The following is a 14,604-nucleotide window of genomic DNA, read 5'->3' as shown; positions in this document are numbered from 1 at the left end:
TAAGAAAATAATTTCAACAGATTCATCCCTTAAGAGTTGTCCATTCTTCTGGAAAGAACCAGTGTTTGTTAGAACACAGTTACTTGTGTTTACATATCACACTAAGCTATGCTTCATACATTAATTCATAAATCATGGATTTCACTATCGTTCTATCAGTTTTAAGATAAGATTGTGAAAGGTGTAACCCTCCATATTTTGTGTCTTGTACTCATAATTCCCAGCTGATATTGGCATTGTGAATGAAGATTGTAATCAAAAACCCTCAGGAGATCTGTTTTCTTACCTCTGTTGGGCTTGATAATGTTGGATTATAACCTCTATCAGTCCCCACCATATGACCAAAAATCAAGGAAGAGAAATTACAATTTAGCAACGTATAGAGAGCACAGGCCTTTAGATAACCATAATGCATATCATTATGCACCATTTTACAAACTGAATTTCTAGCCCATATTCAAAAGTTTACTGACTTTTATTCTAACACATGCAGGAAAGGAACTAAAATATAACATAACTGTCTGGAGAATGAAGATACAAGGACAAAGAAATGGGCAAGAATTAAAATTGTGTAAATCTAAAATTATATCTAAAAATTTAGGACAATGCATATCAAAGAATGCTGAATCCAACAGGCCTACGTAAAAAATTTTTATACGCCTAAGGAGGAATGAAACGCAACATTAAAAGTTCTACAGTACATGTGCATGAATCCAAATGAATTCTTGACCACTACGACAAAATGTTGCTGTCCCTGTGATTTTAAAACAGGAGTCAATTAAGAAAAAATTAATACAATTTAAACAGAATGAGTAAAGTTCACAAAAGTCTAGCATCATTAAAGAGCAATATTAGGTTCATATTTTATATTAATTATAAATATAGATATTTCTGCCTTAGTAGTTTTTGAGGGGCATATCTATTTTGACTATAGGTAAAGGTAAAGGTTCCCCCGCACATGTGTGCTAGTCGTTTCCGACTCTAGGGGCCGGTGCTCATCTCCGTTTCAAAGCCGAAGAGCCAGCGCTTGTCCGAGGACGTCTCCGTGGTCATGTGGCCGGCATGACTGGACGCCAAAGGCGCACGGAACGCTGTTACCTTCCCACCGGAGTGGTCCCTATTTTTCTACTTGCATTTTTACGTGCTTTCGAACTGCTAGGTTGGCAGAAGCTGGGACGAGTAACAGGCGCTCACTCTGCTACGCGGCACTCGGGATTCGACCCGCCAAACTGCCGACCTTCTGATCGACAAGCTCAGCGTCCTAACCCACTGAGCCACCGCGTCCCTTATTTTGACTATAAACCATAGTAAATGGATTAGTGTAATAGCTTATTAAGCAACAGTACTTTATTAATTAATCATTATTAAACCACTGTTAACTTCGGTCTCATAAAATTATATTCTTATTCTAGTCTTCTAGAGGATAGCACAACTGTTCAAGAAACTTTTCTTCACTCCTAATTTTTTCTAGAATTACAATGAACCATGGATATTAAAACAAAAATGTCACTTCCTTTCCATTTTTTAAAGGAAAGAATGCAATGCTCTTATAAAATATAAATGGAAATTACTAAAATTATAAAATACCTATTTCTGTGGCTTCCTATAACTCTTCCTTTAGGAGTACAAGAGCATATTTAGTCTTCAAATGATTTTCTACTTTGCAACAATCCTGCAATGTCCCCATTTTTTTTAACCAAATATTGCAACTTGATCCTGTACATGTTTATTCTGGCTAAACTCAGCGATATGTATTGCCATAATTACATCACCAACCAATTATAAATGACACAGCTTATTCACAGTGAAACACATACATTCAATGTGTGATACCAGAAATCTGACCAGTCTTATCAATATTTCTACTTACTGTCTATGTGACTATGTCTCTAATTTAAAATGTCTTCTGTCAAAATATTTGAATACGTTCTGGAAGCCAAGCATTCCCTTGTCAGTACTGCTATAATGCATACCATGAGAAAAGCAAAAGCAGTCAGGAATTAAAAGCCACATGCTGATCATATGAAGGGTCTTGTGCTTTATTAATCTAATTTGGAATTTAACAAGTTTATTGCAGGGAATTGCCTATGTTTTATCCAGTGACCATAAAAATATTTAAATATTAGTGGTTGTGTTTTTCCTGTTCTTGTCCAGTTCATGGAGACTGCCTACAAAAGTCACTGCAGGGTTTTTGGCAAGTTTTTTTTTAGAAACGGTTTGCCCTTGTCTCCTTTCTAGGGCTGAAAGAGAATGACTGGCCCCAGTGACTCATGCCTAAGATGGACTATCAGCTTCTAGCCTGAAGATTTAACCACTATACCATACTGGCTCTCTATATCTTAATACCAAATAGTAATGATTTAATACTAATATTAAACAAAGTATTTGTCTCTCAATAGCTGAAAGACTGAAAAGGGGATTTTTTAATTATTATTTTCAGATGTCCCTTTTCCTGAAAAATTTATTTTTCACACTTATCTTTTCCAAGTAACAAAAGGGAAGGTGACACAGATTGGTGACACAGATTCAGACTACAGGTGGTCCCCGACTTACAACAGTTGATTTAGTGACAGTTCGAAGTTACAATGGCACTGAAAAAAGTGACTTATGATCATTTTTCACCCTTCTGACTGCTGCAGCATCCTCATGGTCACATCACCAAAATTTAGGCACTTCCTTAGCAACTGGCTCATGCGTATGATGGTTGCAGTGTTCCAGGGTCATGCAATCATCTTGTGTGAACTTCTGACAAGTCAATGGGGAAGCCAGATTCACTTAACAACCGTGTTACTAACTTAACAACTGCAGTGACTCACTTAACAACTGTGGCAAGAAAGGTCATAAAATGGGGCAAAATTCACTTAACTGTCTCGCTTAGCAGCAGGAATTTTGTGATCATAAGTCAAGGACTTCCTGTGCTTGTAATTACAGATTACAAGTAATTTATCAATTGCCAATTGCAATTTGTTAAAAACCCGTTGTGTTTGATGAGACTTTCTGGGATTTCTTCAAAACCTGTGATGTATAGTATTTCTCACCCAACAAGTGTTGTTGACCTCCCACTTTTCCAAAACATTGATTTTGAGGTCTGTTATGGGGTGAGCAAAGAGACTGAAACACTCTAATATTCCTTTGTCCTTTTTTCGTGTTTTGATGCGACCATTAATTATTTTGAACAAAGATTGACCCATTAATCTATGTAGAATCTATGCAGAGGAGCAATGCTGGCTGATGATGGCATATATTACCATAGAGAAGGGGGGAGGGGGGAAACCTCTTTGAACTTTTACACCTGTTTGTCCCAGCTGTTGGTTTTATAAGTTCTCCTTTGTCTGTGGGCCTTTTATTTTTTTAAATCAAAGGCTTCTTCTGCAGAGAGGCAGCCATAAGTTGTGCATTTAAAGCAACTGCATTTTCCTGAATTTAAATGTAAGATTGACCATTTTCCTTGGGCCTACAATTCATTCAAGGAAAAAAAATATTGTGAATTATTTTTTTATTGAATTCTGGAATAATTACTACTGCTACTAAGAGCTCTGCAAATAGCCAAGAATCAGCATGAACATATAATGTATACTAATAAACAGGGAGGATTTTCATGTTAGAGTCCAGTTTTTAATGTCTTCAGACGGAAATCAAAGAAATGACAAAGTATAAAAAACCATAATGAATTCACTTTATATGAAGTCACAACTGCAAATTTAAAAGCTTGTCTTTCATAGACCAGGAACAGTTCTATAAATAAATGGAATGATAAACATGTTATAAAAATTTGTTTATTATGAACATCATTAGTCTATTCCCTAGTTGCTTGGTTTCTCCAAATTACCAAAACAGCCTAACAAAGCAAACATGATTTGTTTAGCTAAGTCACTCAGATAAGAGGATGTTGACTTGTTCCTTCCCTTATCAGCCAAGTGATAAGACAAGAATTACTTGTTGGTTACAATAGTTAGCTTGTAACAGAGGCAATAAACCCAAACTGCTAGTTTGGATGGATTTACGCATCTCTCCACTGCTATATATTACACTATAAAAAACGTATGCAATATATTTAGAAGAGAACATATTTGAGAGGAGATGTAAATCTGAAGTAAACTGACTACAGTAGTTTATCCTTCTGTGCTTCACTCAGTAATGCCCTTTAATGCTTGGCAAATGAGAGAAACTAATCTTGACATGAGACCTATTAAATAAAACTTCATTAAAAATTGATTCTAGCATAAGGTATATAAGACTGCAATTCATCTGATGGCTATATGAAGGAAACTTTTTAAAAAGGAGCACAAGTGATCTTCTCTTTGACATGTCCTCTTTAACAACTTTTTATTTTCCATTATATTGCAGCAACTACTTGGTGAACCTGTGCTCCATTACAACATCACTAGCTGATGACTGGTTTGCCTGTAGTATTATAATTTATAACATGGTTTGTTCAGTTTTATCTGAGCACTCTGTGTAAATTCAACCGTGGTTTATAAACCTCATCCATAGCTTAGCATCACTTATGAACTTAACCACTAGAGACTTTTCAACACTATGAATAGAGCAAATCATGGATGTGTGAAGCTAGTCATTTAATCTTTCTATGAATTGTCAGGTGTCATTTCTCACAGCCTCTCAGAATTTTATATTTGCCCTATTACTGTGAAACTGAATGTGGCACAGTTTGACTATTTAGTGAGTGTAAAATGTAGCAAGGCTGATAACAAGTAGAGGGAACATATGAGGCCTTTGTCATACCTTGCAAAAGTAAAGCATTTAAGTGCATTAAAGTCAATTTAAAAGAGTAGAGAGAGGAAGCTGACACAGGAAAATAGATGCTAAACATAGACTGGTGACCTCTGTGAAAAATTAAACCATTGTTCTGTAAATAAGGGTAATTTTCTAGACCTTTGGTTGGACACAATTTCTGTCCATATTATTTGTTCACAGAGTGTTTGTTATAAGCTTTAACTGTTTATAACAAACTAGTCCTTTTGAGTAAATGAAAGGTATGTTTCTCCCTTCCTGGATAAACACTAATAAGAGAAATAACCTTCAGTATAAGAACTCCGTCTTAATTATTTTGAAGTAGTGGCAACAACAGTTCACCCTCCATTTATTTACCCTCCCCCAATCAATTAGGAAAGAAATTGGCCACTTCTGACCAAAACTTATTTTCACCATGGCCTGTACTGAAAAGTCTTCAGTTATAAAACCTAAGTTCTAGGAGAGAAGCAACCTAGAACTAAGGAGAAACTTCCTGACAGTTAGAACAATTAACCAGTGGAACAACCTGCCTCCAGAAGTGGTGAATGCTCCAACACTGGAAGTTTTTAAGAAGAGACTGGACAGCCATTTCCCTGAAATGGTATAGGGTTTCCTGCCTGAGCAGGGGGTTGGACTAGATGACCTCCAAGGTCCCTTCCAACTTATTATTATTATTTATTTAAATGACTTAGGCCCCATTGTTGGAAGGAACTGTCTCTCCTTTTATAAACCTGGACAACTGAATGGAGATCTGCAGGTGAAAATGTTGCTTTCAAAATCAAGCAAGGAAGGCTCCCAAGCTCTGGGGCAACATCTCTCAAATTCTTTATTATTGCTTTTTTGTTCAGCATTGGAAAAAAAATATATAAAGATGGGTCTCTTTTTCCAGGTTTTTAATTGTTAACTGGCTTTAATATTAGTTGCATTTAAACTTCCGTATTATTTTCAATAATTCTGAATGCTCACTGAGCAGAAAGGTAAATAGAAATAACTACATTTCTTAAAGCAAATGTAGTTTTAACTTTGCTACAAGAATGATCTAAACTGCTGTATCTGGAAAAATCCATTCTGAGTCTGGAAGACATACATTACAAATGCTGCCATCTTGACTGACCAGTTGGCTTATTTTGAAAAACTGTATTACTGTAAAGCTAATCTATAAGCAGTTTTAAAAGACATTTAGTCCTACCTTTTCATTATAGGAGGAAGGACAAATTGCAAAGAAATACCTTAGACTATGTTCTAAATCATTCAACAAATTGAAACTAAAATCAGGGTAGCTGAAAGAAAGTATTCCACTGTAAAAGGAAGTATCTCTTTTTTCACAATACAATTTTTTTAAATGTGCATGCATTTTTAATGGGCCTGATCACACTTCTAGGTGGATCATAAGCAGCAGGAAGCATCAGGTGAAGGTAAGCAAAATCAAATCAGATACCTGTACAGTTAGCACAGCCCCCCCCCAACCCAGGGCTGTGTGCTCTCTCCACTTCTCTTCGCTCTCTCTATACCAGGGGTAGGCAACCTTGGCTCTTTTATGACTCGTGGACTTCAATTCCCAGAATTCCTGAGCCAGCCATGCTGGCTCAGGAATTTTGGGAGTTGAAGTCCACGAGTCATAAAAGAGCCAAGGTTGCCTACCCCTGCTCTATACCAATGACTGAATCTCAAAGGATCCCTCCGTTAAAGAACTGAAATTTGCAGATGATGCAACAGTGATTGGTCTCATTCGAGACAACAATGAATCCGGATACAGACAGGAAATTGAACAACTAGCTTTGTGGTGTGGCCAGAACAATCTTGAACCGAACACATTCAAAACTGTAGAAATGATAGTAGATTTTAGGAGAAGCCCTCCTAATCTACCAGTTCTTGCAATACTGGACAATACAGTATCAATAGTAGAGACATTCGAGTTTCTAGGTTGTATAATATCCCAAGACTTAAAATGGACACCTAACATAAAAAATGTCATCAAAAAAGCACAACAAAGAATGTTCTCCCTGCGCCAACTCCAAAAACTCAGACTGCTCAAGGAGCTGCTGATACAGTTTTACAAAGGAATTACTGATTCTGTCATCTGCACCTCTATATCTGTCTGGTTTGGCACTGCAACCAAACAAGACAGACACAGACTTCAACGGATAGTTAGAATTGCATGAAAAACCAATTGCTACCAGCCTGCCTTCCACTGAGGACCCACAACACTGTAAAACAACTAGTAGGGCTATCTTACTATTATCCTTCTCATCTTTCTTATTACCTATTTCCTTATATTCTTATGACTATAACTTTGTTGTTTCTTACAGTTTTTTAAATGTTTTAATTAGTATACTAGTATGATTTATGTTGAATACTTATTTAGTATCCTATGGCTATCATTGAGTGTTGCGTCTTATCATTTATGGTGAATATATTTTATGATTATGATCATGATTTATCACTTGTTGCTTGTTATGTACACTGAGAGACAAATTCCTTGTGTGTCCAATCTCACTTGGCCAATAAAGAATTCTATTGAAAAATAAATTAAAGACCTTTGTTCTATATAAAGTATAAAATAAAAGACAAGTAGAGGTTAAAATTCTAGCCAAGAAAACAATTCAAATTAGGAGAGCCAATTTTTTTGTTGTTGCATTGGGTTTTCCCTCTTAGGAAAAAAACCCAGTTTATCCTTACCCCTAATACTATACGAAATCGTGAAAACTACTGGTCAAGATCTCTGTGAGCCTCACTGAATGTAGGACTATTCTCTGATCTTTTCCCCATTTTTCCTGGGTAGATAAGCTCCTTCTCTTTTGGACAATTTGTTCTGCTGAACAGCAGAAATCAGCTGGTTCCTTCCTTAAATTCAGATACACATATTCAGGGCTTTTTTTCTCATAGAACGCTCAGAACGGAGTTCCGGCACCTTTTTTGGATGGAACCTTGTAGGGTAGACAAGGCGGGTTGTATGACATGTGTGAGTTCTGGCACCTTTTTCTTTTACAAAAAAAGCACTGCACATATTGCAACCTGCAGTTCCAAAAATAGGTACATTTCAAAGGATCAGAAGCTAGAAAGAATCTGTATAAACATATCCTTCAAAACTTTGCGTAACCTTGCCATTATCATTCCCAATACATCCTCTTCCAGTAACCATTGTTCAACCAGTTTCACTACCTTCAATGTTTCTGAAAATCTCCTATTGAACTCTGTCTTTTCTCTCATGATATCCCTTTTTCCTGATTCAATCCTGCAATATATCATACGGCCACATCCTTTATTTCCTTAGTCTCTTCCCCAAATGCTGGAAAGACCTTAGAAATTGTATATGTATTTTTAAGTCAATAGAATAGAATAGAATAGAATAGAAATCAAGTGATAATTATAATCATAAACAACCTGAAAATACATTCATCATAAATTGTAAAATACAACACTTCATAAATCATGATGCAACACTTAGTGATAGTCATAGAATACTAGCTAAGGAAACAACATAAATCATACTAGGATACTAAAAACAATATAAATTGTAAGATACAAGCAACAGTTTTAGACAAATAATAATAATAATAATAATAATAATAATAATAATAATAATAATAATAATAATAATAATAATAATAATAATAATGATAATAATAATGATAATAATAATAGCAACAACAACAACAATAATAATAATAATAATTTGTTGGAAGGGACCTTGGAGGTCATGTAGTCCAACCCCCTGCTCAGGCAGGAAACCCTATACCATTTCAGGCAAATGGCTGTCCAGTCTCTTCTTAAAAACTTCCAGTGTTGGAGCATTCACCACTTCTGGAGGCAGGTTGTTCCACTGGTTAATTGTTCTAACTGTCAGGAACTTTCTCCTTAGTTCTAGGTTGCTTCTCTCCTTCACTAGTTTCTATCTGTTGCTTCTTGTCCTGCTTTCAGGTGCTTTGGAGAATAGCTTGACTCCCTCATCTTTGTGGCAGCCCCTGAGATATTGGAACACTGCTATCATGTCACCCCTCACCCTTCTCTTCGTTAAACTACACATACCCAATTCCAGCAACCGTTCCCTATATGTTTTAGCCTCCAGTCCCCCAATCATCTTTGTTGCTCTTCTCTGTACCCTTTCTAGAGTCTCAACATCTTTTTTACATCGTGGTGACCAAAACTGGAACGCAGTATTCCAGGTGTGGTCTTACCAAAGCATTGTAAAGTGGTATTAGTTTTTCACTTGATCTTGATTCTATCCTCTGTTAATGCAGTTGAGTACTGTGTTGGCTTTTTTGGCAGCTGCAGCACACTGCTGGCTCATATTGAAGTGATTGTCTACTAGGAATAGCCAACACCCCAGAAGACAAGCTCAGGATCCAAAAAGATCTTGACAAACTGGAACAATGGGCCCTGTCCAACAAAATGAGTTTTAATGTGGAGAAAAGCAAAGTTTTACATTTAGGCAGGAAAATCAAAAAATTAAGTACAGATTAGGTGAGACCTGGTTCAAGAACAGCAACTGTGAGAAGGACCTTGGAGTCCTAGTGGAAGATCACTCGCCTATAAGCCAGCAGTGTGCAGCAGCAGCCAAAAAAGCTAACACAATCCTGGGTTGTTTAAACGGAGGCATAGAATCAAGATCATGTGAAGTATTAGTACTGCTTTATAAAACACTAGTAAGACCACACCTGGAATAATGCAACCAATTTTGGTCACCATACTACAAAAAAGATGTTGAGACCTTGGAAAAGGTTCAGAGAAGAGCAAATAAAATGATCAAAGGCCTGGAGACTAAAACATATGAAGAACGACTGCAGGACTTGAGTTTGGCTAGTCTAAAGAAAAGAAGAAACAGGGGTGACATGATAGTAGTATTCCAGTATTTGAGGGGCTGCCACAAAGAAGAGGGCGTCAAACTATTCTCCAAAGCACCAGAAGGCAAGACAAGAAACAATGGGTGGAAACTGATCAAAGAGAGAAGCAACCTGGAATTAAGGAGAAACATCCTATGTGATATATGGCAAGAATTTCACAGGGAAGAGAGGCAATATACTTATTTCTCTCCCAGGCATCATACATGGACCCGAATTGATATGATATGGGCATCCCATGAATTGAAAGAGATGGTTAGGGAAATAGAGATTACGACTAATGACTGGGCAGATCACAGCCCGTTAGTTTTGGTTTGGAAAGGAGAAAAGAAGAGGTATAGATGGACAATGAGAGCAGCTCTTTTAAAAGAAGAACAATTCAAAAACTTGTTGAACCAGGAAATGAGATACTTTTTTGAGGAGAACAGAAGGGAAGATACACCAATTCAAATTATATGGGACACTGCGAAAGCAGTGATCGAGGGATAGCAATTAAGTATTCGGCATATAAGTGGAAGAAAGAGAGGGTTAAGAGATTGGAGTTGATGGGAATGTTGACAGAGGCCGAGGAGGCTCTTCAGAAAGACCCATCCTCAGTAATAGCGAGGGAGAGGAAAGATATTACGCGACACGAGATTTCCCTCCTGGATCAACATGAATTAGCAGAGAAAATTCAAAGGAATAAACAATTTTTTTTGAACATGCCAACAAGGCTGGAAAATGGTTGTCCTATAGGCTTAGGAAGCGAGCAATTGCGAGAAAAATAGAATGGTTACAGGATGGGATGGGAAATATGGTGGGATCAAATGACCAAAAGAAAAAGGTGATTCAGGAATTTTTTACTGCATTGTATAAGAAAGACCCAATTTTAGAAGAAAGGATTGGAAGTTACTTAGAAAGGGTGGATTTACAGGAGGTTCCTGAGAATGTAAAACAAATTTTGAATTCAGAGATCTCAGAAGGAGAAATAAAGGAGGCAATTAGGAAACAATCGAATGGGAAAACCCCGGGAACGGATGGACTCCCGGCGGAATTATATAAAGAGATGTTGGAAATGTTTAGTGGCCATTTAAAAGATTTAATGAGGTTTTGAGTGAAGGGAAAATACCCCAGTCATGGACAGAGGCTTATATATCTTTGATCCCAAAGGAAGATTCAGATCATACCTTGGTTAAAAATTATAGACCCATTTCGCTATTGAATGCAGATTATAAAATTTTTTCCTCAATTCTGGCGGGCAGGCTTAAAGTTTTCTTAAGAGAATTTATACATCCAGATCAGAATGGTTTTCTTCCAAATCGGCAAATAAGAGATAATTTGAGAATAGTAATGAATACGTTGGAATATTATGAGATGCACCCTAGCAAACAGTTGGCAATGATGTTTCTTGATGCTCAGAAAGCATTTGACATGGTTAGTTGGGAATTTTTAATATGTCAGATGATTAAAATGGGATTTGGACCAAATTTTGTAAGAGCTATACAAACAATTTACACTACGCAATCTGCCCAAGTATTATTCAATGGTGAAATGACTGGGAAAATTGATATACAAAAAGGTACGAGACAGGGATGCCCCCTTTCACCTCTACTGTTTATTTTGACTTTAGAACCACTATTGATCATAATTAGGCAAAATAATAATATTAAAGGATTAAAAATAAATGATCAGCAATATAAGCTTCAAGCCTTTGCTGATGACTTAGTTTTTATTTTGGAAGACCCGTTGGAATCAGGCCCTAAATTATTGGAGGAAATTAGTGCCTTTGGAGAAGTAGCAGGTTTAAAGATTAATCGAGATAAAACTAAATTTTTGGTAAAGAATATTGGAACTGAATCCAAGGTACAATTACAAGAGGTGATGGGGATCCAAATAGTTAAAAAAGTTAAATATTTAGGTATTTGGCTATCTTCAAGGTGTTCATCTATAAAGGAATTAAATTATCAAAAATTGATGACTGAGATGGAGAAGAAATTAGACAGCTGGAAAAACATTCAACTCTCAATCCTAGGACGAATCGCAGTGATTAAGACTCATATTTTGCCAAAGTGGTTATACCTATTCCAAACTGCTCCTGCAAAACTAGATAAGAAATTTTTTAAAAAACTAGAACAGATGGTTGGTAGATTCATATGGAATAACCGAAAGCCGCGTATTAAAAGAAGAACGCTGCAGGAGCACAAAACAAGGGGAGGACTGGGGCTCCCACATTGGGAGCTGTATTACCATGCCTCTGCCTTGGCTTGGATTAGGGACTGGGTTGTGTTATCTAGAAGGAGGGTGTTAACTATTGAAGGATATAACTTAACACAGGGATGGCATGCCTATCTCTGGCCAAGGAAGGATAGTCAATATAAAGTTTTCTCTAATCATTATATTAGGGATGCATTGATAAACTCTTGGCGTACGGTGAGAGGGTGGATCTATACAAAGATACCTGGCTGGTTTACTCCTTTGGAAGCTGTAACTTATTCAACGTTACACAATCCAGACAGAAACTATAGGTATAAAGATCTCATAGATCTGAGAGGCAATCTTAAATCCAGGGAGGAGTTACATTCTGGGGGTATAGAGTTGGATTGGTGGTCGTATTCTCAAATGAGCTCAAGGTTTAATAGGGATAAGCAGGAATTTGGAATAAATATAATCCCACAAGAATTAGACAAGATTTTATGGGGAAGTGATGCTAAATTTTTATCTAAGACCTATAATCTACTTTTGTTCCATGGGATGGAAGGGGGAACAATAAATGATGTAATGAATGCCTGGGGGAGAAATATTGGTCGCACTATAGAATTAGAAGAGTGGGAACAAATTTGGAAGAAAAATATAAAATTAACGTTAGCAACAGCATTTAAAGAAAATATGTACAAAATGTTGTATAGATGGCACTTAGCTCCCGCACGAATTTCAAAAATGTTTCCCAATGCAAATGACAAATGTTGGAAATGTGATTCTGCCAGGGGCACTTTCTACCATCAATGGTGGACTTGTCCAAAGGTTAGGCGTTACTGGACCAATATAAAAAATTGGTTATTTCAAATAACAGGATATGATCTTCAATTGGACCCAGCTATTTTCCTCTTGGGGATGAAACCACAAGAAGTACCAAAAAATGTTTGGTATCTAGTAATACATATTACAACAGCGGCGCGTATGATTTATGCGCAATATTGGAAGACGATGGAAATCCCAACGGACTATCAAGTAATAGAGAAAGTATTACTATGCGCAGAGTCAGATCGTATGACATATATTCTCAAAGGGAAAAGTGAATCACTTTTCAATAAAAGTTGGGACTCCTGGTATTCATGGTTACAAAATAGAAGATTTAATCTCAACGGGGGAAATACTAGATGATTGTCTATTTTTATTTGAGGTATAGAATCTGGAGATATATACAATTATAGATTTCTAATATTTGGTAATTAAAGGTTACTTAGCCTGGGATGTACGAGAAAAAGAAATTAGGGGTAGTATTACACTCCCCGGTCCTGTCTAATGTTGTTGTTCTTGTTTTTTTGGTGTCTAGGATGTCTTGGTGTTTTTCTATTTGATGCACCTTCTAGTACTTTGTAATAATGTTCTTGTTTTTTTATTTAAAATTTGTTTAATAAAAATATTTTTAAAAAAAGGAGAAACATCCTAACAATGAGGACAATTAACCAGTGGAACAGCTTGCCCTCAGAAATCATGGGTGCTCCATCACTGGAGATTTTTCAGAAGAGACTAGACAGTCACTTGTCTGAAATGGTATAGGTTCTGCTGCTGAAGCAGGGGGCTGGACTAGAAGATCCAAGGTCTATTCTATTCTTCTATTCTATTCTATTCTATTCTATTCTATTCTATTCTATTCTATTCTATTCTATTCTGTCATGGTTGTCTCAAAGGTATTTTTCCCCCCAAAAGCAACTGGACTATGTGTTTTCTTGAGGAAGAAATGTTTTTGCTCTTCCTTCAAGAAGCTTCAACAGTTCTGGATGAGGAGTGAAACATCTTCTTTAAGGGGAAAAAATTTCTTCCAGTTCCATTTTGGAAAAAAAGGATCTTTGAGATGCTTGAAAGAGTCATTTCTCATTTTTCTGTTGAAGAAGCCATGCATTAGACAATTCTATAAACAAATGGCATAAGATTTTAAAAATCAAGATTGTACATGGGAGAAATAATCATGTTGAGAATTATGATATACTTTTCATGTCAAATTTTCCATAGTCTACCTGGATTTTGAAGAAAAAGAAAATAAAATTTCCTTTAAATATAATTATTTCAAAATCAGCCTGTGGAGACTTTAGGCAAAATTAGTGAGATTCTTCTCTGTAATAATGAAATACTGTTTAGCATGTTAATATTGCCACAAATTATATTTTCACCATATTCTCATTCTAAAATCACATGTCAAGTTCCTTAGTATGTAAGAAGAAAATAAAAATAAACTGAAGTAATTACTAATTATATAAGCACAAATAATTAAAAATGACAGAAAACACAACAATGCAGGTTTAGTGCATTTGCAGGTTTTAAGAGCGCTTTAGAAAAGTATCAAATAGCAACACCTTGTGGGCTTCAACAGATGTGAATTCATTTTTGTAGCTCTAATAAGCCTATATAAAACCGGTGTGTTTATAAAATAACACTCCAGTTTTAACTGTATTTAGTTATATAATCGTAATCGATCCATAAAACTATATTTGCAAACGAAGTTTTAAGAAAACTATCTGCGAGTGGAAATTTGAATTCATTCATATTGAACCGATTCGTTTTAAATTGTTAGGATTTTTCCCCCCAAGTGGCTGTAAGAACTGCTTAATTAAGACTGCTTTACAGATTAATACGTGCATTTTATCTATCCAGCTAATAGCTGCTCTTTTTCATGCCTGACCGCAAGTTTCTTCACGATCTGCTTCCCATCATCTTCAAGCAATGCAAGGAAAGCACTCCAAATTTTAGCGCGGGTTATCTCTGGCTACTTATTGGCTGCTTTTTTGGGGCTCCCATAGGGTACTTTGTAGGA

This window comes from Vipera berus, assembly GCF_964194415.1.
Source record: "Vipera berus genome assembly, chromosome: 1".
Lineage (NCBI taxonomy): Eukaryota > Metazoa > Chordata > Lepidosauria > Squamata > Viperidae > Vipera > Vipera berus.
Note: the sequence above shows the minus strand (reverse complement) of the source record.